General features: G+C 35.0%; 1 non-coding gene and 4 pseudogenes across 1 annotated transcript; 4 read left to right on the top strand and 1 right to left on the bottom strand.

Moving 5' to 3' along the window:
- The first annotated feature begins 16 nt into the window (after positions 1–16).
- On the top strand, positions 17–10004 carry LOC120130892 (annotated as a pseudogene).
- A 245-nt stretch (positions 10005–10249) lies between these two features.
- On the bottom strand, positions 10250–14267 carry LOC120130888 (annotated as a pseudogene).
- A 90-nt stretch (positions 14268–14357) lies between these two features.
- Positions 14358–14430, top strand: TRNAK-UUU. Its single transcript has one exon. It is a non-coding gene; the product is annotated as a tRNA-Lys (tRNA).
- A 166-nt stretch (positions 14431–14596) lies between these two features.
- LOC120130684 lies at positions 14597–15880 on the top strand (annotated as a pseudogene).
- Positions 15881–16005: 125 nt separating this feature from the next.
- LOC120130683 lies at positions 16006–23503 on the top strand (annotated as a pseudogene).
- The last annotated feature ends 4312 nt before the right edge of the window (positions 23504–27815 follow it).

The raw sequence follows: 27815 nt of genomic DNA, 5'->3' as shown, positions 1-27815 counted from the left end.
AGCTAGAATTAAAAAAAATTGAAAGGTCCTCAAGAAGGCAAATCTTTCGAAGTCTACCGGCTCTATTTTTTTTTCTTCGTGATTTTTAAAGATAATTGTTAGGGTTTGGGTTTTATTAGATAGATATGTATGTTGATCGAGCAGAGGAGGGTGCTGGGAAAAGGTCGGTAAAGGAGAGACTCAATGGCAACTCCTCTAATAGCTTTAATCTGCGGCGTCAAATCACGGGCAAGAAATTTGCTTATATCTTTTTTTCTGTTTGTTTTGCCGGTGATGACAACAGGGAAATAACTGGATTTCTTCACATTAATAGGAATTTTCCATTTTTACTTATTTATTTTAATGAAATTATAACATTCTATACCAGTACAATACTCAGTCGATCAATGAGAGTGTCACACGAAACCACAATAATAGCTAACCAACAAATTTTCTTTATTGTACTCACTTTAAATTTAAAGTAAACATTTGCAATAAAATAAAATAAAAAAATCCATATATAATAATTTATGGTCGGGAGCTCCCACAATTACAAAATAAATCAAAATATACAAACCAAATATTTAAAACAATTTACTACTCAAATTTACAAAATATAGCTTTGAATATATATGTCCTCCAGAAATTTGAGATGTATTAAGTTATGTTGTTTAGTCTGGATTTATTCTAGTCAAAAGGTTCCTCTACTGACTTTAACCTAATCTACGTAAGAAAACAAATTTCAAACGCTGAACTAACTAGTTCAGTGTCACACTAACAACTAAAATATATTAACAGAAATACATTCACAACATGCTTTGATAACTGTAAACAATGTGGTATTAGTGAGTATCCTTGTGATACTCACTTTTTACGTTGTGATAGACATCATGGTATGACTGGGGGGATTTATGCATCTCGGAGTTCACTAACCCCTCTAGCCTACCGAGGATATAGCCCTGAAAATCACTACATTGAACACCACACCCCCAACTAGTCCACTGTTTGTGAGTGTTAGATCTTGCGCCCTAACTAGTTAGTTTTAAGGGGCTTGCACCCTACCTATGGATATTCGGACTGCATCTATACTTTCGACACCTTAAACTAGAGGAACTCGGGTGTCAAAATTATTTCCTGAGCATCAACAAATGATAGTTTTATGTCATCCTAATTATTCGGTTTCTATGTTTGAATTAATAAATATTCTCACTTGTAGTCTTATTTGATATATATTGAAGTATTGGGGTACCTCGGGTCCAATTCCCTTAAAAACAATCATTTTTGCCCAAAACATACTGAAAGTATCGATACTAGCCCAAGAGTATCGATACTTCTGTAAAAGTTTTGATACTTTATATAAGTACCGATACTTTTAAACATTATGTTCTGCCTAGTTTCGATACTTTCTTGGAGTTTCAAAACTATGACTCAAAGTTTTGATACTCTTGAAAGAGTATCGATACTTCTGCCCAGAAAAAAAACATTTTTCCCAGAAACAAAGAACAAGTAACGATACTAACCTAATAGTATCAATACTTGACCTGCGAAAGACTTAAAAACAAGCACCAAAATGCTATATATCACTCCCAAAGACCATTGTGAGGTCCCCAATCATGCTTAAAGTCTTATATGTCATAAAAAGGGAATAAATAAAGCTTATACCAGGCTTAGAATTCTAAAACATAAAATCTACCATTGATATGCTCAATAGGCTTATTTCTTACCTTCATGCTATTCATTACATTTAACATGACCCACAAAGAGTATAGAGAAGTTGTAAGTGTGGATACCTTGATTTATAGGCTAAAGTAAAATTCCAACTCACCTAATGGAAGCTTTTTCCTTTCTCTTTGTCTTGGAGGCTTCACCCACTTATTTCACTAATCAAGATAAAAAAAAAAGAAACTTCTAAATAATTATGTAATGAAAATAAGGATTATAATACTTCCAATAACCTAAATCCAACAAAAATTACCTAGAATCCTTAGATTTATTAAACCTCCCAAAAACCCATTTTGGAAATCATAGAGGAAAACTTGCAAAATAGGACATAAATTAAAGTTTGAAGAATAGAGATTCATAAGCTTACCTTGGCTCAAGTTAACTAAGATTGGATTGTTTGAATCTTAGCTCTTGAAAGAAAGGGAAATGGAAAATGCTAGAAGGAAGGAGAATGAAGAAGGAGAAAAGTATTTTGTAAGATAATTTTGGGTTTGGTTCATGTGAATCTGATATAAAATGGGGAAAAGTTTTCAGCTTCACATAAAAATGGGTAAACTATTCTTTAGGTGTAACACCCCAACCCGTATCCGACCCGAATACAAGTCCGAGATGTCACATTGACTTTTTAAAACGATATTCTAATAAAATATAAAAACATTTGAACTTATTTTAAGAAAATACAATAATATTCTATTAAATTATACTTTATTATAAAAATCTAGAAAAAAATACGTATTTATGAACAATATCATAAACAGTGGAAATTTTCGAATATCGATTGTGTATCGATGCATTGCTACAGTAACTTTCATAAAACGTTCATAAAACTCGTAAAAATTTAACCGTTCATTATTATACATTTGCCATTTACATAAACACGTTTAAAACATTACAAAACTCTATCATATGATTTTAACAAAACCGATTAAAACATATCGTATTCAAACCTTTATTACATGCCAACCACTATCATTATTACAAAATACATACTATTTAATTATTTTTTGATCTGATCTTTGGAAATGAGAACTGACATGTCTTGCTTAGCTTTTATCATTCTTCCTCTTCTCGGAACCTACGTGTGAAACAATCACACGCTAAGTCTATGACTTAGTGAGGCATATAAACATATAATAAAAACCATAAAACATTTCATATATCAAAATACATATATACACATATACCATCATTATCGAAATCTCTATTTATCATATGATCTTGTATTTATCATTTCTGTATATCATATAACACATTTAGCATATCACAAAGAAACACACATAACATCATATAATTATGCAATTACCTTTTATAAGCCCATGTACATTACTGAGAACTTAAGGTATGTGAGTACATTGAGGTTGTGCACTAATGTTGTAACCACAGCTCGTATGGGGTCCCACTAGGGGCATATGAAATTTTTCCCGAATGACCTATGTAACTGTCCATATGTTCCGAAGAACATAGGTAAACTATCCATATGTTCCGTAGAACATAGATAACCCTCGACTCTTGGCATGCTAACTATACCACTAGCTCTCATATCACATGGGCATTATCATTTATACATTTCATATCACTTGTTCTTTCTCTTCTGTCACATACCACATGTATGTGTAATCATATATCTCATATCATATCACATGTATCACAAGTACATGTATTCACGTAGATCATTTCATATGGCTTTTATCATTTCTTATTTGTTCATGTAAACTCGCATGCCATATAATATAACATATATCACATGTTGCATTTTCATGTAAACATGTAAATCATGTAACATATAATAACATATAAAAATTTATGTACTAATGCACACATAATAATCACATAACATTTTAGAAGTTACTTCTTACCATAGTAACTCCGTCATTGGCTCATCACAAGCCAATGTTTGTTCAATAACCTAAGTACAAATTAAATTGCACTCACCTTAGCCTTGCTTTGATTCGATCCTAATTCTTTGATTATTCTGAAACTTGTTTAGGCTTAATATCTACATAAACATAATTTCCAAGATGATTATCGGAAGCCTAAACCTTATAACTTGATGTTAATAACTCAATCTAGTTTAATGAACCAAAATTCCATTTTTCCTTTAGGGGTGTACCGATGCACTATGGGTGAATCGGTACATAAATTAGGTTCGAAATTCCCATGCATCGATGCATGCCGGTGTGTATCGATGCATTCTTCAAAATTTATCTTAGTGCATCGGTACTCATTCATAGTATACCGATGCACCCTGCACATAATATAATTTTTCACCCGAAAATTCATCAACTCTTCACTAAATTTCCTTATATAAAACTTGTTTCATACCACTAAACTCACATATACATGCTTAAACTCATTTATATCCATTTATCTCATATTTAACCTTAATATCCTCTCCTCTTTATGAACTTCAAGAATCATACTCAATTTTTGACATGTTCTAAATCCAATTCTATCACTTCATATCTCTTAATTAAGTTGATGACAAATCAAATTTAGTTTCAAATTCAATTTATCAACTCTTTTCCAAAAATTCACTTAAAAACCCATTTTCTTTAATCTTTCATAACTTCTTCATCTTTTGATTTTAAAATAACTTAAGCTTTCCTTAAGCTTAGTTATCATCTAATGATCAAAACTCAACCTTTAAATCAACAAATAATCAACTAATTAGAAAACTTACCTTTGCAAGCTTGGCTCTCTTTCTCTCGTACATGAAGAAGAAGAAGAAGATGAAGTGGATAAAATATCTCCTCATCCCTATCCCCACCTACATATATATCATTTCCAAGTCAAATGACCATTTTTCCCTTTCATTCTTTTAATAATTACTAACAACTTTAAGGAAATATCTCCACATAAATCATTAAACTATTAAACTATTCTACTTTTATCCCTAAATTCTAAAATTTCACAATTTAGTGACTAACCCGGTATTGAGGATGGTACATTAGGTCTCTATACTTTGAAGCCCACAAGAAAAACATCATATTTCCTAATTCTTTGGGCCCAAATCAGCCCAATTCCCACTAAACTTGGTCCAAACTATTTTCATAAATCTTTTGGGCTCTAAAATGAGTCTCGGGTTGATCCAAACTACTAACACATGTTTCGTGGCGTTACAATAATGCAGTAATTTACCTTCTTAGTTTAGTGAATGGTCATTTGGGATGATGAATAAGCTTCGTTGCTAGATTTGCCTTGAGTATTTGAGTTTAATATGATGTGAAGATTTGAAATGGAGATCATGAGCATGAAGGAATGACTATTTAACTAAATTCGCAAAATTCAGGCGTTAGATTTGTCTTGCTGAGTTCTTAAGTCTGTAGCAGGGCTGGTCCTGACATTTTAAGGGCCCTAGGCAAAATAAGAGATAAGGGCCCTTAAAAAATAACTTAAAATTCAAGAATAAATTTTGGTAAACGCCAAACAATTTTTTTCATTAAAAATTGTACGAGTATATTCTATTACATTAACCAACATTATTTTACCAAATATATAAAGAGACGTTGCAACTTTTCACTCAATTTACTCCTATTATGTCTTCAATCATCTCTTAGAATCATTTTTCTCAATCGAAAATTGACACATCTCTCCTACAAAACATCATACTCAAATTCTCATAAGAAACGGTTTCTTATAGCATTTTGAGATACAAAGTCATTGATAACAACATCAACATCAATGTTTCGTATCATCTCCTTCTCAATAGCTAATGTTGCTAAACCATTCAACTTTTCTTGTGACATTGATGACCTCAAGTACGTTTTTATTAATTTAAGCTTTGAGAAACTTCTTTCGACTGAAGTTACGGTCACAGGCGCAGTTAATAAAATCCTATAAGCAATTGAAGCATTCGGATAACAATCTGCAGATTTGACAAACTTAAGAATTTCAGTGGCGGATAACAATTCTGTCGGCAAAGTCATTTGTAAGACTTTCAATTAAGAGAAAATATCATCTAAGTTAACATCCGATGAATTGCCATGAGAAAAGTAGAATGAAAATGAGCACAACATTCTTTCAACTCATTATCGTCTAATGACTTTAACTTATTTGAATCATATAAAAATCCAAAAATACTTTCAAATGTCTTCAATTGCTCAAATCTATTCTTCAAAGAAGTAATTGTCATATCTACCACAACGAAAAAATAATCCAAAAATACTCTCAAATGTCTTCAAGAGCACCTTTTTGTGACTTCTTTAACTCCTCATCTCGCTTCCTTTTTTTTCTTTTTTCACTTCCAGACAAATGTTTTTAGGCAACATCTTATGAAAGAGTCAAACACAAACCAATTCTAATAAATAAATATAAGAAAAGAAAAATTGCACTTGGATTCTTCAATTAGAATTGTAACCCATTGGAGTAAGATAAAATCCCAAATTCACAATTTGATAATTGACACTGTTGACATAAATATTAATAGTTATAATATGAACACCAAAATAAAAACATCAAAAAATATATTAAAGATTCAAGGGTTGAAATAAAATAAACTAAAACTTGAAGTTTAATTCGAAATAAATTAGAAATAAATAGGCTGATGACTACATCTAAAACTCCAAAACTAACCTCAGAGCTCATCCGAAAAAGACCCGACCCTTCGAATACCTCATACTCCGGCAACCCTCGACGGTGGAGCAACCTCTACTCACCCCCCAAAATGCCGAACCTACCTCTCAAAACCTAGATCTAGGTATAAAACCAACATGCAAGAACCCTTGAACATTTAAGTTATTCAGCCTCTTTCCCTATGACCTAACCGTCGGCCCCAACTCCGACGAGACCCCTTATTTCTCAGGTAAATTCTAGGCTTTTTTATTTTTTATATTTATTATTTCAAATATATGTATGAATCATTACTATGCTCGACAAGGAAAAAAATGTTACGTATTCGAACTAAAAAAACATAATCTCTCGATGAATTAGTTAGAAGTGAACCGATCAGAAAAAAACACATATATTCGAACAGAATAAAAAAAAGAATAATATGTAACATTTGGAGTTTGCTATTTCTTGAATATGAGCGTTTACAATGTATTTTTGCTAAGATTTTCCCCCTGTTTCAATCTGTTTTTTATCTTCCCGTTCGACTCCTCTTACCTCTCGTTGTTATGCTCCTTTTATTTATTCTCCTTAGGTAATATGATAAGGTCTAATGAGTAAGATTCCATTTTTTCTCTGATTTGATGAAGAAATCCCCACTTTTCGAGATTTATTTTTGTTTTTTAATTCTTAGTGGTTTTGGTAAAAATTTGAGTGGGATTATGGGAATGGTGGTAGGGATGGCAAAAAAATTCAAACCTGACGGGGAAAACTGAATTAAACGGGGATGAAGAAAAGCCGTTTATGCTAAATGGGGACGGTTTTGGTAATCCCCGCCCCGATTACCCGACCCGATACCCGGCCCGATAAATATTAAAAATAATAATAATAATTATATATATAATATTAATAAATTTAATTTAAATTTAAATATATATATAATATTTATATATTTAATTTAAATATATATACCCGGCCCAATACTCGTTTAAATAATCGTTTATGCTAAACGGGGATACACGTTTCCCCGATTACCCGATGGGGATCCCCGTTTAAATCCCTGCAGTTTTTTAAACGGGGACGGGTATGGGTTTTTTAAAAGGGGACGGGGATAGGGGGACCAATACCCAGTCCGAACCCGGCCCGTTGCCATCCCTAAATGGTAGAGGCATAGACTGCTTGGCTTCAAGTGGGAGCTGAGTTGTTTTAGCATGTGCAATGAGAAAATGCTTCACATGGGGTCATGGGTTGTTGAATAAAATAAGTAAAATGGTGTTTACATTGATCTATTTTTATTATTAGATTAACTATATAATTATTCATTAAATTATGTAAAAATACTTTTTTAATTATTAAAACTTAAAAATTATAAAATTATTATTATTTTTAAGAATGACCCCTCCAAACCTAGGCCCTACTCCATGCCTGGGCTGAGGGCCGGCCCTGGCCTGTAGTCAAGTATATGATGCAGTACGAGTTATTTCTTCATCTTTTTTTCATGGAGTATTGAGTGTTTTACATTCAGTGCTGATAGGCTATCTACTCGTTTCCACTGGTGTGAAGATAGAAAAGTTAGAGAGTTAGCCAGTATTCTGACGTGGTTTTTATCTTTTTGACCCTATACAATTTTCTTGTGCGTTAATCATCCTAATCTGTAAGCATAATCATGCCATATCTTGCAGGCAGAGGCAAAATGACAAGTGGGAACATGATCTTTACCAAGATGTACCCAATATTTCGAGTATGGATTCCCTGACACAATTCCATGCAACTAAAATATTGTTCCTATACTTGGATGCAACTAAATCATCTATATTTCGTTTTGATCGTGTTAATGGTTTGTGAAGATCGTAAAGTCGATGCCCGAGATCTTCGTTCGAAGCTGCAAAGGAAAAATCTCCAAAATGTGTCTCAAAGGGAACTCATTCAGGTGTACGTGATCTTCGTGAAAAATTATCAGGAACAATGACTACACAGCCAATAAATGCTGATCCACCGACACAGAAAGTAAAAGTTGCCCAACCAGCCAGGAAAAGTGTAGCAGTTGAAACTCCTGAACCAGAGCCCAAAAGGGCTGCAAATACAACAGTAAGAAAGAAGGCTAAGCAGAATGTATTTAGCTTTTTCTCTTTTTGCTTTTCAGCACCTCCCTTGCATTTTGTAGTTTTCTGTTTGTATGACAAGCATGATATGTCAAAGCTTTGTTTTTGTCTGTACCATCTGCTAGAGTATGGGTGGGCAGGTGGGGAAGGGGTTCAAAATCTTGTCATCTAATGGTATGCATATCCCATGGGCTTGATTTCAATGCATGATTAATTGAGCCAAGTGAAATTGCCCCACCACGACATGCATCTTGCCAGGTATTGTTTACATTGATTTGGAATGCACAATGAAATCAACTAGGTTAAGTTCCACCTTCCAACTCTGGATTGTGGACTAAGATTAACACATTAACTGAAATTGGGTTCTGCATGGTGTTGGCAGCTTCAAAGTCTAATTAGTGGGACAACAAACAATGTAATGCCATATGATGCTTAAGAATATTTGTCAAGTTAGGGATTGTGTGGAATATGGAAACATAGGTGAATTAAAGTCTTTCTGGTTTTCTCTTAAATGGAATGATTAATGTCTTCATTTTGCATAACTATACTTCTCTTTTGTTGTTTCCGATATAAGAGGCGTTCCTCCATTTTTTAACTTATGATGATTCTACAGTCTAAGCAGTGTGCTTTCATATGCAGGCTGATACATCAGTAGAGGGATTCCTCAAGTCTTTGGGTCTCGAAAAATATACAATCACATTTCAAGCTGAGGAAGTATGAGTTTTCTACATTATATAAATTAACCTCCCCCCCTTCGCTCTTGTTTTTTTCATCATTTATAAATTAAACAAATATCTGCATCTTTTATTAACCTCCTTGTGCAGGTTGATATGGCTGCACTTGTACAGATGACTGATGAGGATCTAAAAGCTTTAGGCATACCAATGGTAACTTTAAATCATTTTATCCAATTTCTTAAATTTGAGATGCTCCAAATGTTATTTCTCTTTTAAAGCACCAAGGCATATCTTCTTAACTCTACAAGAATGTCCTTCTTTTCATGACCTATAAAATCCCTTTATCTTGCCTGCTTTTCTTGAATTCCTTCTACGCGCGTATGATCTTTTGGAGGTATTATTGAAATTAACTGTTATATGCAAGTAAATGCTGGCCTCTTGAAAAGAAATTAGAATTTTTGGGATGTCCTGATAATTGGTGCTGAAGGAGTTCTGGGAAATTCTTGTATATGTCACTCTAGTTCCATCTGTAGTCCTATATAAATGTCTGTGCCTTTTGCTCGTGATCTTAAAGAACTTCCTTCGGCCAACAACCCTTCACTCTATGTTCTGTTTTTTTCTGTAATATGCAGTATTGAGAGCATTTTTTATCTCTATGTTCAACTTGTTTTTCACTTCCCTTTACTTCGTCTCAGATATCTTTTTGTTTGTACCTCCAGGCCCAAGGAAGAAGATAATTCTCGAACTAGAGTCAAGAAGCTGATATTCGGAGTTTTAGCAACAAGTGGTTGTTGCCTGTTGAATCTAAAGACGTATTAAAGGTCGATCCTGGGATATTGCAAGGCTATGTTTTGGCTGATAAGAACCTCCGTATGTAGCTATTCTTTCTGGTATTTCATGTTCAAATTGATTAACAAAAATATGCCTTCGTGAGCTTGTTATTGAAATCAAAGGATGGAATATTGTTAGATTGGAAGTAGTAGGTGGAATGTTCTTTAGCCCTTTAGCGTTTAGAAACTCTAAACTAACTAATTTGCTGCATTGTCTTGATTTATATCCTTGGAAGCTTTCTAAAATCTAAATCCTATTGCTCGAGCCGAAAACCATGTGCTAACCTACATTATCATACAAGTTCGCGTTTTGTTTTTCTCCGGCTACCGATTATATATTGAGATTATCAGGTTGAAAAGGATTGTGCTTAAAAAGAAAAGGATGACACAAGAATACATTGCATTCCTATGATTCTATCATTAACTTGAAAGAGTTTCATCAAACAATAATCAGCATACATCCAGAACTTGGACTCATCAAAATAGTCTCAAATTCAGCAAATTTGATAAAATTTTATATGGATACAAGCCTGCAAAACTTGTTTAGAAAATCGTGTTTCAGATCCTGTATGTTTCTTGAATTTCTCACGTGGCTGATAAGAGTCTTCGCTCTTGCCAGACGAGGCCTTTGCTTGATGTCGGTCTTCGATCCAGGGAAATACTTAAGATGCCGTGTTAGCTTTAGCCTTCCAAACTAGGTACTTGGCCTTTTCCTGCTTATATCTTCTCAATTCTCTTAGAGCTGCTAGCACAACATGCATCGAAACTGGCAAGAAGAATGGCTGCAAAAGTAGAACAGCCACAAAGTTTGAACCTTGTAATTCAAGTCCAATAAATCAATGCTACTTCTGGTGAACTTGTAGATATTTTGCTTCAATTAACAGAACTAGTTCACCAACCAGAATTTACAAGAAAGATGACTAAGAAAAAGATTGTGGAATGCTATGTTGTAAAGAAAAGGAACAGTAATTCACAGGATTGCAAATAGCACTCAAAGCAAAATCTCAAAATACAAAGTACTAAAAAGCATGCTTTTGTAAGAAACTCTCAGTTTCTCCTCAATTATTATTAGAGAGAGAGATGAAAGTTTGATTTAACTAACCGAGTAGACAGCAAAGCAGTGCTCAAAGGAATAGTAGCTAACAGACATAATAGATGGGTGGAAAAAGGCATCCTCTGCCAGAGACCTTGCTTGACTTGAGGCGGCTGACCAAAAAGGCATAATCATTTGTTAGGCAGCCTAGTTGATAAGAGAGTTGGACAGCAGAGATAATTAAGACAATTGAACAATAATCTACAGGTAAATTTAGGAAAATACCAGCTGAAGATTCATACACTCCACTAGAAGCATTACTTAGTGCCAGCTTTGCCGCCTCAAGAGAAAACTTTACCTTGTCGAAGACACCGCCATAAATAGTTCAATGGTTATTTTCAACAGAATAAAAAATGCACCTATAAATAAACTTTTAGTCCAACGTAGTATTTTACCTGTTTTCCTATCTCATCCATGATAATCATTCTTGGCAGTGATTGAACCTGCATAAAATTTGTCATCAGTGGCAAAAAGTCTTATTGAATCAGATAGTCATTTTTAATACCAATGAACACATACCAATCTTGAAAGAGATCCAAGTGTTGTAGCACAAGAATGAAGATTAAAACATGTGTGCTGCCGAGACAAGACATCCAATTCCCTGGACAAGAATTGAAAGTAAGATAACATGAACATGAAATGAACATCTGATCAAGACAATACTATGCTTATTCTTTTAAGAAATATTTGATGGAATTTAAAGCTTGCTGATCATACCACTACAATTGAGTTCAATTTGGACTAACCCATTATTTGCCGGGAACTAGAAAATATAACTGTTAGGCATAGCTTGGTAGTTGCATAGGATTTATCTTACCACTCAGTAAAACCTCTTTCACTAGGCAGAAGTTTCCAATCACCTGAGGCACCAGCATAAAAATTGACAGATTTGAAACCAAAAAGTTGCCGGAACTGCCCAATGAATACTTCAAACATTTTCTCAAGATCCTGTATAAGAATGTTCATGCATCAAAGTAGAGAAAACTAATGGAACCGTGTGTATGGAAGAGAGAGAGAGAGAGAGAGAGAGCAGAATAGGAGAGGGGGCAGCATTTTTTTTGTTGAATTACTCGTGCATCATCTAACCTGTATTGGAATTATGTTCTTGGCACTGGGCTCAAATTCTGAATCCTTTAAACAGCCTTGGGGATTCCAAACAATAACACCTCCCCACATCTAAAAGGTTTCATGAGAAGTAATAAGGTAATGCGGTCTCACAGAATAATTAGTAGTGAAAAGTATGAATATAATTAAGTCTTGATAACTAACTGGAGATATAAAGCCATTTGTCTTAGAAATCTCTCCATTTGGTAGCTGGAGAAGAAGAGGGCATTCCTTTGCAGATGGTACATATCTGGTGACAGAAAAATGAACACCTTGAGAAAATGACTTGCAAACAAATAAAAAATATGAGAGCAAACCAGAGAGGTTATTGAAAAAAAGGCATATCAAAGTAGGCTGACACTCCTGAATCAACATTTTCTCCCAAAATGGACATCAAACCAAAAAAAAATACATTGAAAGGGGATGGATCGATGTAGTTATAGGCCGATACACCCTTATAACTCAATAAATGCAATCACTATTTACAGTTAAGAAATAAAGGAAGCATTGAGTAAAAGAATATACACCGCAAATTGCAATATCTTTGATCGCCCACCAGCTGCAACTGAAGTATCCAAGTACCATTCATTAGAATTTACCTGTTAAAACCGTGAGCTCCATTACTTACAATATCTGACATTTCTTGTAGCCAGAAAGCAATAATTGCAAAAACATACAATAATCCAAATAAAAGGCAGCAATCTTCTATCAATAATATACAGAAACAGCAGTAGAAAATACTTAAAGACTCATACAAAGAAAGGAAGATCTTTGGTGCTAAAGACATAGCTCTCCAACTTTTGATTCCAATAAGAGAATGAGGCCTTTGGGGTATGGTACAAAACCTACTTACGAGACCAATGAAACCGTAGTCAGAAGAAAACCAGAATACAAGATACACATGAAATGAAGAACAAAGATGAACCCTTAACCTGACTCTCTACACTGATGTTTGCCACTGGTCCCAAAGCCTCAATCATAGGGGCCAACAAGGTATCATCTATCTTCTCAAAATCCCTGCAGAACAATAAAAGGAAACATCAGATGAGCAATATGCACCACCCCCATAACATTCTAACGATAACAAGTTTCGTTTAGAATTACATTATCAAACAGTTTTTCAACTAAAGATTTTCAATATAAACAAACAGAATCAGAACAAAATCAACAAACGTTTGAAAATCGATCAAATTTGCAAGAAGATGCAACGGTTAACATCAAAATGCTTCATACCAATCATAAACCCAATCCAGTGGATCCGCATTGAGCAAATTGAAGGAAAGAACGATCTTTCCATCAGCTCCGACTGGCATAAACTCATTCCGAATAGATCCTTCATCTCTTCCCCATTAATAAACACCTTGACCAACAATTCCGCAACCTTCACCGCTGCAACCTCCACATTGGCCCCATCGCCAACTACCATCCAGGCGTGCCTATGTATCCCCACAACAGCTCTCTCACTCCCACCCTTTACTACCGCCACACTGTACTCCTTAGTTTTCCCGCCAAAAACTGAGGCCAATCTCTCATCGACCGCCAAGTCATTGTTCTGAACAAAATCAGTGGCGGTGATCGATCCGCACCGGTAAGAACTCGAATGAGGCGACGAGGTTGGGCTGTGGAGGCAACGGGAGCCAAACTCTACAGTGACGGAGAGAGTATAATTGTTGGAGCATTTAGGGTTCTGAGAGGTCAATTTGGTAATTTCGAATAGGATTGACCGACGGAGGTGATCGGGATCAGGGTCGAATCCGACGAAAAGGGCGTGGAAATGGAGCGGAAAGAGCAAATAATCGGATCGTAGCTGAGTCGAGAGCGAGTCGATTTCGCGAAACGGCAGAGGAGAACGGTAGATTTCGACGGATTTCCATAAGAATGGGAAACCTGCAAATTCAATACAAAAAATAAAAGTAAGAAGAAAAAAAGACGTTTATTTATTAAGAAACAAAGGGATGAATTTAGAATCAAAGCTGTGCCAGATATATGGAGGCGGACCAAGGAGAAAGGAGAAGAGGACGGAGAAGGTGAGAAAGAGGCGCTTCAATCCGGGTTTGGTTTTACGCATTAACTTCGGATCGAAGTCGGGTTCAGATTCGGGTAGCTGTGGTGCTTCACTACCATTGTCTTGTAATTTGGAGGAACCGGAGTCGTTAGCTTCTGAGATTTCGGCCATTGCTAGAGAAGCTGCTGCACTTTCTTCTGCTCTGCACCCTGAAATACTAAACTTGGATAGTTGAAACCTCCGGAGATTGATCTGTGTAAGTATACTCTATAATGTTTGAAGGAGGAGAAGTATACGTGAGCCGTCTTAGCTCAGCCGGTAGAGCGCATGGCTTTTAACCATGTGGTCGTGGGTTCGACTCCCACAGACGGCGTTTGTTATTTTCAGTGAGAGCTGGACTTCCCCTACTTTTTTGTTCGGTCCTGATGCTGTTGGTCTTCTAGCATAGTCTATAGCTAAAATGCACAGCCTCCTAAATGGCGAAATCATCTTAAACCTCTCCTCTTAGCCTGAAATCTGTAGGCTGAAATTCACGCTTCATGATTCTAACCGGCTTTTATTACATCCATAGAAAATCCGTTGGCAATTTTATAGCACCTTAGGCGGGAGTTAGCGACATCTTGTCAGCTCGTAAAGTGTTTTGATAAATTGTCTAATAGAGGTGTAGATTCATGGGATGCGATGATCATTACCTATTCTCGTAAAAATATTCCCAAAGAAGTTCTGGATTTTAACCATCAGAGATTCTGTAAGGCGCTAGGCCTGACAGCTCCACTTTTACCATGGCCATTAAGGCCTGTGTTATAGCTTGATGGAAATTGGGGGGGGGGGAGGGGGATATTTGGCGTAAAGCTGTGGATTTTGAATATCTAAATGGACGAGGCGATGGTGGTGTTTTAACAAGATGCCAATGAAGGATCTGTCTATTGGACATAATGGTAACAGGGTTTGTGCAGAGTGGGCGGGCAAGTGAGGCGATTGATTTGTATAGAAAATGAAGATGGCAGGGATTGAAGGAGATGGAGTTGTGATGTTGGGGTTGGTTCTGCCATCTGTAAATCTTGGGGACTCAAAGTTGGGACTGGCTATTCAAGGATATATGATTAGGAAATGTCTCTCCATGGATGTCGTGGTTGAGACCAGCATTCTCGTTATATGTATACTGAGAATGGAAGAAGATGCCAAGTAAGAATGATTTCTTATGGTGCATTGATTTCTGACTTTATTCACCGGAGTTGTTGGTAGAGATGCAGGGTTGTGGTTTTAAACAGGACTTTGTGCCCCTTGTGGGTGCTCTTATGGCATGTTCACAATGTGGGTAAATCTGTACCTGGTTGAATCACTAGAATGCTTGAATTGGAACAAGTTCCGGGCACTGCAATGATTGACACGTATGCAAAATGTGGATTGTTTTCTTACTCTGTCTCAATCTTTGATCGGATAGTTTCCAAAGATTTTGGAATGCAATGATTGCCAGCTATGGAGTACATGTGGCATGGAAAGAAAGCTCTATCGCTCTTCTGTCAGATGACAAACATGAGCTTAAAACCTAATCATGCAACTTTTGCTGCACTTCTCTCGGCTCTCAGCCACTCAGGACCAGTGAATGAAGGTCGATACTGGTTTAATCATGGGAAGCCTTCGATCCGGAAAATGCCAGCAAAGGTCTTTGAGTTAAATCCAGATGACGTGGGAATTCATGCATTGGTCTGAAATTTCTTTGCCAAGGGAAACATGTGGGGTGAAGTAGTGCTGTAAGGAAACTCATGAAAGACTCCGGAAAGAAGAATGTACCTGGTCACGAGATTTCCATGGTCAAATGAAGGGGCTTCCTGTTGCTTTTGGCCTCTCAAACTCAACTTCATCGAACCTCACTGCTGGTCACGAGAAACTTTAAGGTGGCTGAGAAGACTGTTCGAACCAAGTTCGATCGTTGCAAGGATCATAGATGGAGGATTATTGCAGGAACTATAAAGCAGGTTCCTCACTCCAAACTGTCAAAACTGCCTTCACCCTTCATCGATGCAGCGAAGAAATTCAATCTGTTAAATTATGTTCTTCCATTTAGATCAAGTGTATATGTAAGTACTCCTTTCTATCCCCTCATTGTAGCAAATCTGCAGATTGCTTTTGGAGGGCAGCAACATGCGCTTCTGCAGTTTCGATCTTCTTGTTTCTCTTCAGATTCCGACTTCAGCTTCTTCAGATTCTCTGATAGTGTAGAGATTTCTTTTAGTAGCTTATCTCCTTGGACAATTCATGGATTGGAAGGAAAAGATTTAACTTCTAGAAATCCCAGTTTTTAGTCAGAGAATTCACCATGTCGTAACCCAAAGGCCATAAAGCTATGAAGGGTGATACATTGACACATCTTTATATTTCCAAATTCTGGACATAAAAATGTTGCACACGCATAATTAAGCAACGACAAACAAAGATCTCTACACCCCAAAACAAGGTGCATAACTACATATCCAGATTGGTTAGTGAGTCCAGTCGAAACCTTGTCATAAAAATTCCATGAAATTGAACAGATATACCAGATGTTCGAAACCTTCAGCATTGCTAGATGATCCGCAAAGACAAATGTTAATATACGTTTATTCAATCCAACTGCTAGTTCTACATGATCCGCAAAGACAAAACAAATGTAGCAATGCTAGATCATATATATCGTGTTATTTTAGCATGTAGCAACTGATAACAGTGTCAAGTCCGTAATTGCAGAGTTTTGGTTACTCCATTTTTTCACCGGAAAGCCAACAATTGTCACTCCATGAATTGCTCAAATAGCTGATGGCCCAATAAAGTCTAGACAAGAGTAAACTCGTTAAAAGTCCACCAGGAGGTGAACCCTTGGGGTAAATATCAGAAACAATGACTACACCATACTTATTGGTGGATGTGTGGGTTCACAGGAATGAGGAAAAGACAATGACGAACCCCGTACGACCGAAATAACCAAACACTATGCACAACTAACCTTCAAAAGGTCTTGAATTCAATCCGCATCATCAACTACTGAATACAAATTTGGCTGCATTCGCCAAAAATGCACTAGTGACTTGTCGAGCAAATGGACCTTCAATCACACATTTCAAAAAGCTATGTATAACGGCTTGAACACTGTAACATTTTACTGAGAATGATTATTATAGAGGGAACTCATTAATGTATTCTTATCCAAAATGGTAATTGTCTGATACCTATGAATTTCGAGGTAATAGCCTCCTCACCGTTTTAACAAAAAAAATCTATTATTGGAAAAAATTATTTTCTGTAATAATTTTTTTTCGTGAACCAAACAGAAATGTAATTCTGGAAAATATTATTTTCATTAGTAATGATATTTCTACGAATCAAACGCCCTGAGTGTAAACTAATTTCTTTTTTCTAAGCTAAATTTGTGTATATATATATATATATTTTCATTCTTAATCAATATATAGTCAGTATTTTTCAATATTTTATATTCTCTAGCGAAACCACAGTCAACATTTTCTTCAATGACATTTAATGCAACCTCTTCTTCAACCAATGATCTTATTGCCATTCAATTGATCATCTCACCTGGAACCTTTAATCAAATCTTCAGGATGTGAAGGTTATGATCACCGTCACTTATCGGTAATAACATGGATGGTAAAGGATTTTATGATAGAATAAATTTAAATTTATAAAATTTTAAAAGATGAAAATAAGTTTTAAAAAAATATATAAATATTTAAATATATATTAATATAAATTTTTAGAAAACGATTATCTTCATTTTCATTTACCCCATTAGCTCTCGGATAATAATCATATCTCACCATCACAGTTTATTGTTATTAATGGAGTTGCATCACCCAGTCCAATATACACAAGCTAAGAGTGTCCATATCAACTCATTTTTGGAGTTCTACTTGACTTTATTTCACTGGGTTTGTTTATTGTTCGTACCACTAGGGCTGTAAATGAGACGAGACAGATCGTGAGCTACTCGAGATCGACTCGATCAAGGCTCGATAAATACTCGGATCGAATGGACTCGACTCGAGCTCGAGCTCGACTCGAATTCTTAACGAGCCGAAACGAGCTACTTGATACTCGACTCGAAAAGCTCGTGAGCAACTCGAAAATATAATATATAAGATTATATTTTTTTAAAAAAAAATTATTCGAAATATTAATATTTATGTATTGATTTTTTTAAAGAGAATACATTAAGATTTTCATGCATTTAAGGTTTAGGTTCGAGTTCGAGTTTGAAGCTTCAATCGAGTTAAGTTTAAGAATTTTTTTCTTCATTTCGAGCCTTTTCGAGCTGCTCACGAGCTTCAGTTCAGGATTTCGAGTTCGAGTCGAGCTTGAAAATTTAAACTCGCGAGTTTTCGAATCGAGCTCAATTTCAGAGTTTTCGAGTCGAGTCGAGCTCAGCAATACTCGAGTTTGACTCGGCTTGTTTTACACCCCCTACGTACCACCACTTCCCATGAAGCGGAATATTTTTTTTGATAATTCGATTTTATTACCTAAAGAAACGGAACAAATCTTATTCTATGCCCGACATTAAAATATGTTTTGATCATGTTAAACAATTCAAACAGTGTACCAAGACCCCAAATCAATTACTGAATAAATACACGTGATAAAAACTTGTGCTGATAAATTTGTTCTTAGAAAATTCAATTGTTGATGAGGACCTTATTTGATCGAATTCCTGAAGGGTCTAATGGTAAAAGGGTAACTTTTGCTCCTGTAGTATACTCAAATTTATTATTTTTAGTTTTATCGTATTTTCGTATTAATTTAGTCTTCAAAGTTTCTCAATTGTATCATTCTATACTTAAACCCTAAATTATAAATCTTAAATCATAAATCATAACTCCATAACCTTTAATTATAAACCCTAACCATAACCCTATATTAGGGCTTATAGTTTAGGGTTATAAGTTAGGAATATGATATATAATTATGCAATTAAACAACTTCGAATGCTAAATTGATGTAAAAATACGATAGGGATGAAAATGATAAATTGAATCTAATATAAGAACAAAGGTAACCCTTAAGCCCTTAGAATTTCATGAAAAAACTTTTCAACAAAGAAGTCATTCATCATATTACTTCACTATCTTCATTTATCATTATCGACAATGAAAAATCTCATAACCATTTAGAATCGTTCAAATCGACATCCATAACAATCACGTCTTAATACCATACCTTCTACTCTTGATCATCGCCAGTTAAAATATTATTTGGGATTAAGGGGTGTAAACGAATAGAGCGTTCGGTGAACCGTTCGTATAAAGTTCGTTTGTTAAGCTAAATTAACGAACATGAATAAAAAATATTTTTATTTAATAAATGAACGAACACGAATAGATGTGTGTTTGATTTGTTTATGTTCACGAACAAGATCGTTTGTCAACCCATTCATTTATGTTCATGAACAAATTCGTTCAACCGGATCTCCTTTCCTTTATTTTTTTTACATTTTAAATATTGGTGAGATAATGATTAAATAGAACACATGATAAAATTTGCATTTTAAACTATGAATTTTAAGGAGTTTAAGCACTAGTGGCGTAATTTTATCATTTTTCTTTTGCTCGCAAATAAAATTAAAAATCGAATATATAAATGAACGATAAACAAACACTAAACGAATAAACGAACATATAAACGAGCACGTTTGCAAACATTAAACGAACATGTTTATGAACATATAAATGAACATCTTCGTGAATATTAAATGACATATTCGTGAACAATAAATAAATAAACACGAACACCTTTAAAAATAATAAACGAACATGAACACGATACTGAAAACTTAAACAAACACGAACACACATTCAAAAATAATAATCGAACATAAATAAACCTTATTCGTTTAAACCCATTTCATTTACACCCTTATTTTGGATCGTAAAGTTTTCAAACTCAACATTACACCATCAAATGATGTTTGATGTTTCAATTTCTCACCTTTCAACAATCTCAAACACCTAGTACTTAAGACTTTGAAATGTCGTCCTTTAAAATCATGACAGCCACGAATTAATCATGACTTCCTCTTGTACTTTGACTTCACACAAAACATCACCTGTGACTATATATTTTTAAAAATATTAATATTTGTATACCCTTCACTACTAAATAGTGTCTTTTATTTTTTATTTATGATTGTGTTGATATTTTTAGAATCAATAATAATTGATACATGTAATCGTAACGATTATTTTCTAAAGTTAAAATTAAATTAATATAATAAATAAATATCGAGAATTAATTTATTATTACATTGGTTTTAATAATTACCACAACAATTTCCTAGTGAAAAACGACCACCGTTGAACATTCATTAACTTGTAGTCTATGACCATATGGAAAGTTTAAAAAAATAATAAACTGTTTATTTATTATTAAACACGGTTAAATTTGACCATTGATCGTCAAATTATTAAATTACAAAAATAATTAAATCAATAATTGGAATCTCGTGAAAAGCCACAATAATTTGTCAAGCAAACTGTACTCTTTAAATCAAAACCCATTAATTTTATCTCTTTATCTTCAAAAGCCTATATTGGGAATATCACTTTCGAGAATATCAATATAAAAACTCCTATATATTTAGACCATCCACGTATATTATTACTATTATTATTTCAATTTCATGCTGCCACGTCAGATTTGCGAAAAAGTTGACAGCTCAGTCAACATCTCCTTCAGAACCACAACAATTTGACTATTGAGCATACACGCGGCTTTTAAGAACAAGTCAGCCGCCATCTTAGTGTTGATTTGAATTTCTTCGCGTCGATTTAAACCCTTCCCCATAGAAAATTTTATATGTTTATAAATTAGGATAAGATACGCAAATAGTTTTTTTATTATAAAATATTATTTTATTAAAATTTTTAATTGTTAAAAATTATAAAATAATTCCTTAATTATAAAAAAACTCTTAATATGTTATAACTTGTTATTTTTTGTTAACGTATTATTTGAGATATGATAAAATATAATTTTATAATTATTTGAAATATATATTTTTAAATCAGTTTTCTGTTTATATTATGTCGTCGAGTCAACGTTTTAAACATTATATTATCGAGTCAATGCTTGAAAGCAACAATTGTGACAATAAGCATCAGTAAAATATGATTTTATTATATTTTAATTAATAGATTAACGTTCAACTCAAATGATAATCAATTTTTTTTATCAAAAAAAGATGAATTTAGAATATATGAATAATCGCTTAATTATTTTATAACTTTTAACAATCACGAAACTCAACAATAAAAAAACATTCTATAATAAAATATAATTTTATAACTTTTAATAATAATAAGACTCGTCAAAATAATACTCTATGATCGGAAAATTATTTGTATATTTTACCTTATAAATTAATATAATTATCTCTAATAAGATTTTTTTAATATAAATATAATTTAAATAATAGTGATTTAAGGATATCAGAAATTATAATTTGATCGTAAATGCAAATTTAACAAAATAGAATCATAACCAATCGATTTTCAAGACCTTTTTAGTTGAGGAAACGTTGATACAGTCGCGGAAGTAGTGGAAATTTTAAAATTTGATCGGAAAAAAGAAGAAGGTAAGATAGCATACGTCACATCTGAAAATGAGTAGAAACATAGATTTTTACAGAGAGGAGAATGGTCAAACATTTACCGGTTGCGCCGGTCAATGGTTGAGATACTCTAAATTCTCTCTATAAAGAGGTCTCTTGATTGTTTCTCTCTCTATCTTGTATTTGAATTTCTTTTGGGTTTAGTTTACACTATTTTTCTTTTGTTTCCTGAGAAAATTGCAAAAGACGGAGTTATAGATTTTGTGGTTTTAAGCCATCTCTGTTCACTTCCATATCCGATCTCTGTAATTTGTTTGTAACTAAAACTCTTTTGGAATCATAAAAACACAATTTCATACATCAACGTTGATTACTTTCTGCAATAAGAAACATTATTTTGTCCGATTTCTTTATAACAAGACATGCTTTGATTGCTCGTTCGATTCATTTTAAGATGTTGGGATTGCTTATGCTCCATCTACGATCTTCTACTGTTTGCCCCCACTAATGATAAAGATAATTTTGTTCGTGTGTTTTTAATCTGTAACAAGCTTTTGCCCAATTGCAGCAACGTTCTCGTGTACCCAAGTTTGGCAATTGGGAGAGTGAAGAGAGTGTTCCCTACCGGCTTATTTTGACAGGGCCCGCCAGGATCGAAATGGAGGAAATATTTTGAACCCAAATTATCCCCAAGAGAGTCCGGAATTACATCAAGATTATGTTGCTCCGACTAGAGCTCCCCCTGCTTCGCGACCAAAGGCCGAATCGGATGAACCGTTAGGACATGGGTCTAGAAGGACCAGGGAGGAAGGTGACCTCAACAGTATGCTGATTCTCCGGCGCGAAACGAGAACGTTAACCGCAGAGCTTCCGGGGACTCTACACCTTCTCGTTACGGTCGTGAAGCCCCGAAACGATCTACGAGAGCAAGCATTGGATCGGAAAACGGCATAGATAAATCACCACTTCATCACCAGGCACGGGGCGCGGGGAGGGGCAGCATGGCATCACCTGCGTGGGAAGGAAAGACTTCTTACGATAGTAGCCACGGTACTCCTGGGAGAACAAAATGAGGCCGAGCGCTAGAGGCAATGAAAGTGTAATTTATCTTTTTTTCGCCCTTTCCCTTTTCGATGTTGAATTCATGTCCGTTTATCGACAACTTGAGATCTTCATGATTGGCATTCCTACGTGACACTTGCCTCATGAAACCCTAATCTATCTGAATGTAAATATTTGTCACTTGATTTAAGCATGTTGCTAATAATCTGATTCCGGTGTCACAGCTTGATAAAGGTGCTGCTGTTCCAAAATTCGGTGACTGGGACGAGAATAACCCATCCTCCGCGGATGGTTACACTCACATTTTTAATCAGGTCCGAGAACAGCGGAACAACGGAGGCAAGGCAACACCGGATGAGCGATCTCCATACCACACTGCTCGAAATCGGAAACCAACTAACGACCGTGCAGAGTATGGTTTCCGTGACCTCACCAGGCACTCTGATGTTAATGCCAGTGGTTTCCGAAAATCTTTACACACATAAACGTTAATCTGTAGGCTGCTGCTGCTTCCCGTTCTGGAGGAAATGAGCGCATTTCGCTATGAATTGCATGGAACGTGGAAAATACATTGAAGGCTCCATTAAAGCAGAGAATTTCACTGAAGTTGAGGGATCGCTGCATGTAATTACACCTTTTTTGTTTGATGAACTTGTTTTGTTTTGTTCTTTACCCTTTCTCTCTTAGATTGTCTGTTTTTGTAAACCACTTCACATTGCAGTTCTGTTCTGGTTAGAATAACAGCAGAAGCATATTCTTTTATTGCCTAATTTATTTGGTTGAATTATTTGGTTCTTTATGATATTATGCAATTTGTTTCAAAATTAAGCTTTGAATCTCATTTCCAAAGCATTGACCTTCGAGGTTTGGGTACAGTTGCATTGAAGTTTGAAATTATTGACTTGACTTCTTTAAACAATAATAATTGACAGCGTCATTCAGACAAAGAGCTACAATGTTACTAGCTGTAGGCAATCCAAACTAGCACGTTCTACATTTCCTAGGGATGTTTCATTAGATTAAAATATTGCCTACCTTAAATTAACTTTTGATTAGTAAAAAAAATTTCTTATAAAATTGGAGTTTAATATTTTTAATGTTATATTTTTAAAGTATTTTTACTGTAACGACAATTAGTTTTAGTCATCATCTGACATGTGTTATGTATATAAAAATTAAAAGATATGTATTTAAAAATATATTTAATATTATAATTAAAAAAACTTAAATTTCATCGTCGATCGACCACCGTCGACCTTGACCTTGATCCGTTGGTTGCGACTAAAATTCAGTCCCTACTCACCGTAAAACTGCATTGATCACTGTAAAAGCACTACGAATAAATTAGTTTTAAGGTTCAACTTGATAGTTGAATTTAACTTGCTGGTTCAAAATAGTACTCAAATTTCATTTTGGGTAAACTACGACAGTGGTCACTCATGTTTGGAGTAGTTTTCGTTTTCATCACTGATGTTTAAAAAGTTACAAATCGATTACTAACGTTATCGTTTGTTACAAAATGGTCACTCGACGTTGACATCCATTAATAGGCGTGACAAAAAACACAGCTGGACCGTTATATGTTGACATGGATTGTTGACTGCCACAACTAGACCATTTCGACCGACCCCATCTTCTTCCTCAACTCAACCCCATATTATTCCTTAACACCATCATGCAAGACACACTCCCTTTTATCCCCAAAAATAACCCTTTTCCTTCCTTGCTTCATCACCACCACCACCATGATTTCCATGTTTTATTAGGTTACTCCTGATAATAAAAGAATCTGATAAACAGGAAAAAGAAAACGAAGGTAATGTTAGTCAAACATATGAAAATACAAGTTATGAAAAGTGGACACAAGGTAATAGAAGTTATGCAAAAAGAAATATGTTGAGTTAATCGATCTACGGAATCGGCCAAGAGGGGGGTGAATTGGCAATTAAAATTTTCATGGAAGCTTTTGCAGAAAATTTAAAGTAATTGCACAGCGATTTACAGTGGTTCGACTTTCTCAAACAAAGTCTACGTCCACTACCTTAGCTATCCACACTAAGGATTTTCCAACAAATTCACTAATTTGTTATTTCTTTTGAGGCCAAAGAGATAACCTTACAATTCCCTCAAGAGTATACCCCAACTCTTGAGAACACTCTTTTCTCAAAGAGAAGATTACAAATTTGCAAACTTACAAGAAAACCTCACAAGGTAAGATGTTTGCACAATTCTAGAACAAAGAAAAGACACTCAAAGATGAATACAATTGAGCACAAAAAAAGTGTTCTTGAAAGCAAATGAATATTGAATGAAATAGGCTTGAAATGCTCAAACTTGAGGTTTGATGCTTTCTCTTTGATTCTCTCTTGATTCTAGTTGCTTGATGTTTCTTGTTATTGATCATGACTTCTAAGCTTGCTTAAATACACCTTGGATCACTTCTGAACGTTGGGGATGATTAGAGAAGATATTATAGCCGTTTTAGTGTGAAAACATTTAATAAAACAGCTTGGAGCGTGGGGGGAATCGGTTCCCCCTTGAAAGGAATCGGTTCCTAAGTGTAAAATTCAAATATTTCGACCGTTGTACAAGGGGGGAATCGGTACCCCCTTGGGGGGGATCGGTTCCCTCCGAGCATACTGGAATTCTCGGAGCAAAACTGTTTAGGGGGGAATCGGTTCCTCCTATGGGGGAATCGGTCCCTCCGAGCATTCTGGAAATCTCGGGGCCAAAACCATTTAGGGGGGAATCAGTTCCTCCTATGGGGGGAATCGGTTCCCTCTGAGCAATCTGTAATTTTTGGCTTTGAATTGGTTCGAAATACTTTGTAAAATTATTTTGAAATTGTTTTATGATTAAAACTTAATTTTACACTTAAGTAAGGATTAAAAATGATTTTTGAAATATTTGGAGTAATGTTTTGATATTCGAATAGTTATATCGAATATACTTAGAAAATCATTTGGAAAATCTTAAAATCCATTTAACTTAATTTGTTATATTGAAATATCAAAATGTTTCAACAAAATACTTTCAGATATCACCAGAAAAACCATCAACTTCCATGGCCAAATCACCATTAAATGACCCAGCTTCTTCAAAAGCCTTCTTCCCTTCTTCTGTGACCTTCCATGGATGCTCAAAGGCTTCACCTTTTATCTCTAACTTTCCTTTCACTCCTTTACTTAGCTAAATCTTTCGTCCCTAAAAATAATTTATTCATCAACTGTGGATCAAATGCTAACGGTTCCCTTTGTAATCGTGTCTTCATATCTGATTCAGTGAAACCCAGTTTGGTTTCCCTCTCGGTTGAGCGATCCGTTTCACTCACTGACAGAAACCCATCTCCGAGTTCACCAATTTTATACCGTATGACCCGGGTTTTCACTTCCGAGTCGAGCTACGAGTTCGACGTCAAGCAGAACTGGAATGGGACTAACTTGGTACGCCTACATTTCTCTTCGTTTATAGCTCGAAATTTCAACATGGCTTCTACGAAATTTGAAGTTTTGGCTAATCACTTCTTGTTACTGCATGGTTTTAGTGCTTACAATACTGTGCTAAAAGAGTTTTTACTGAGAATTGATGGTGATGTTCCTGAAATCTTGTTTAGTCCTCTGGGTGATTATGGGTTTGCATTTCTGGATTATTCATGTGAGTGTTGGACCTTCAGATTTAAGCACTCATTCGAAAATTAATGCGATTCTAAATGGGGCTGAGATCATGAAGTTGGTGAATCCTATAGGTTTGCAAGCTAAGTCTAAGAAGAAAAATATTTGGATTTTGGTGGGTTTTATTGTTGGTGGCTTTGTTATCTGTTGTTTGGATGTGGCTGCAGTTATGCTAATGTTTAAGTGCAAGAAAAAGAAATCAAAATTGCCAAGACGTGTAGAAAGTGTTGGTTGGACACTGCTACGTGTTTATGGGGGAAGTTCGTATAGTAGAATGTTTGAAGGGACTACTATTTTATCTCCAGGTCCCAACAGTAGAATGTATGAAGTTATGCAAAGTAGGGAATCATGGTGTTAGTGTATAAGCAAGAGAGGGAAAGGGCTGTTTTTGGGATAAAATGGAGTGTGTCTTTCATGGTGTGTGTGTAAAATGGTGTTAAGGAAGAAAACGGGGTTGGGTTGAGGAAGAAGACGGGGTTGGGTTGAGGAAGAAGAATCCATGTATATAACGGTCCAATTGTGTTTTCCGTCACGCCTATTAACGGCTGTTAACGTCGAGTGACCATTTTGTAACAAACGATAACGTTAGTGATCAATTTGTAACTTTTTAAACAGAAGTGGTGAAAACGAAAACTACTCCAAAAATGAGTGACCACTGGCATAGTTTACCTTTTCATTTTTTGGGTCCAAATTATTACTTACGATAATAATTTATTGAATAATAAAATCAAGTTTAAATATTAATTTGAATTTAAAAGGTAAGTCCAGATGCCTAATTGAACAAAATTTAGGGACCAAATTGAGCTTTAAAGTTAAGTTTAAGTATCCAATAGGACTATAAAAAAACTTAGGTACCAAATTGTACCTTGAAGCAAAATTTAGGTATCAAAATCTATAGGCAAAAAGGCATCAAAGGTCCTTATACTTTTGAAAAAACATTAATGTGACCCTCGTATTATTTTTATCTCAATGTGGTCCTCCAATTCAGAAAACAAACCCAATTTGACCATTTGACCAATGTTTTTCCGTCGTTGATCGTTACGGTGCTGACGTGGTAGTTCACGATGTTGACATGGCGGTCCTAGTGGTGATGGTAGTCCATATGCCATGTTTGAGCCAATTTAGCTCATTTGTCATTTCATCCGTCACATTATCAACCACTGTGAACTACCACATCAGTATAGTGAACTGTCACATTATCACCGTAATAGTCAACAATAAAAAACGTTGGTCAAATGGTCACATTGAGTTTTATTTTATGAGTTGAAAGGAAACATTGAGAAATATACGAGAACCAAATTGGGTTTTTAAAAAATACAGGGACCCTCTTATGCAATTTGTCAAATATATTAATATAAAGCGAAACTCAAGAGCGCCAAAATATGGCGGTCGCTCAAAACAATTCAAAATTTCAATGAAATCCCACCA

This window comes from Hibiscus syriacus, unplaced genomic scaffold (genome assembly GCF_006381635.1).
Source record: "Hibiscus syriacus cultivar Baekdansim isolate YM2019G1 unplaced genomic scaffold, ASM638163v2 tig00110548_pilon, whole genome shotgun sequence".
NCBI lineage: Eukaryota > Viridiplantae > Streptophyta > Magnoliopsida > Malvales > Malvaceae > Hibiscus > Hibiscus syriacus.
This window is presented reverse-complemented; position numbering and strand designations above follow the sequence as displayed.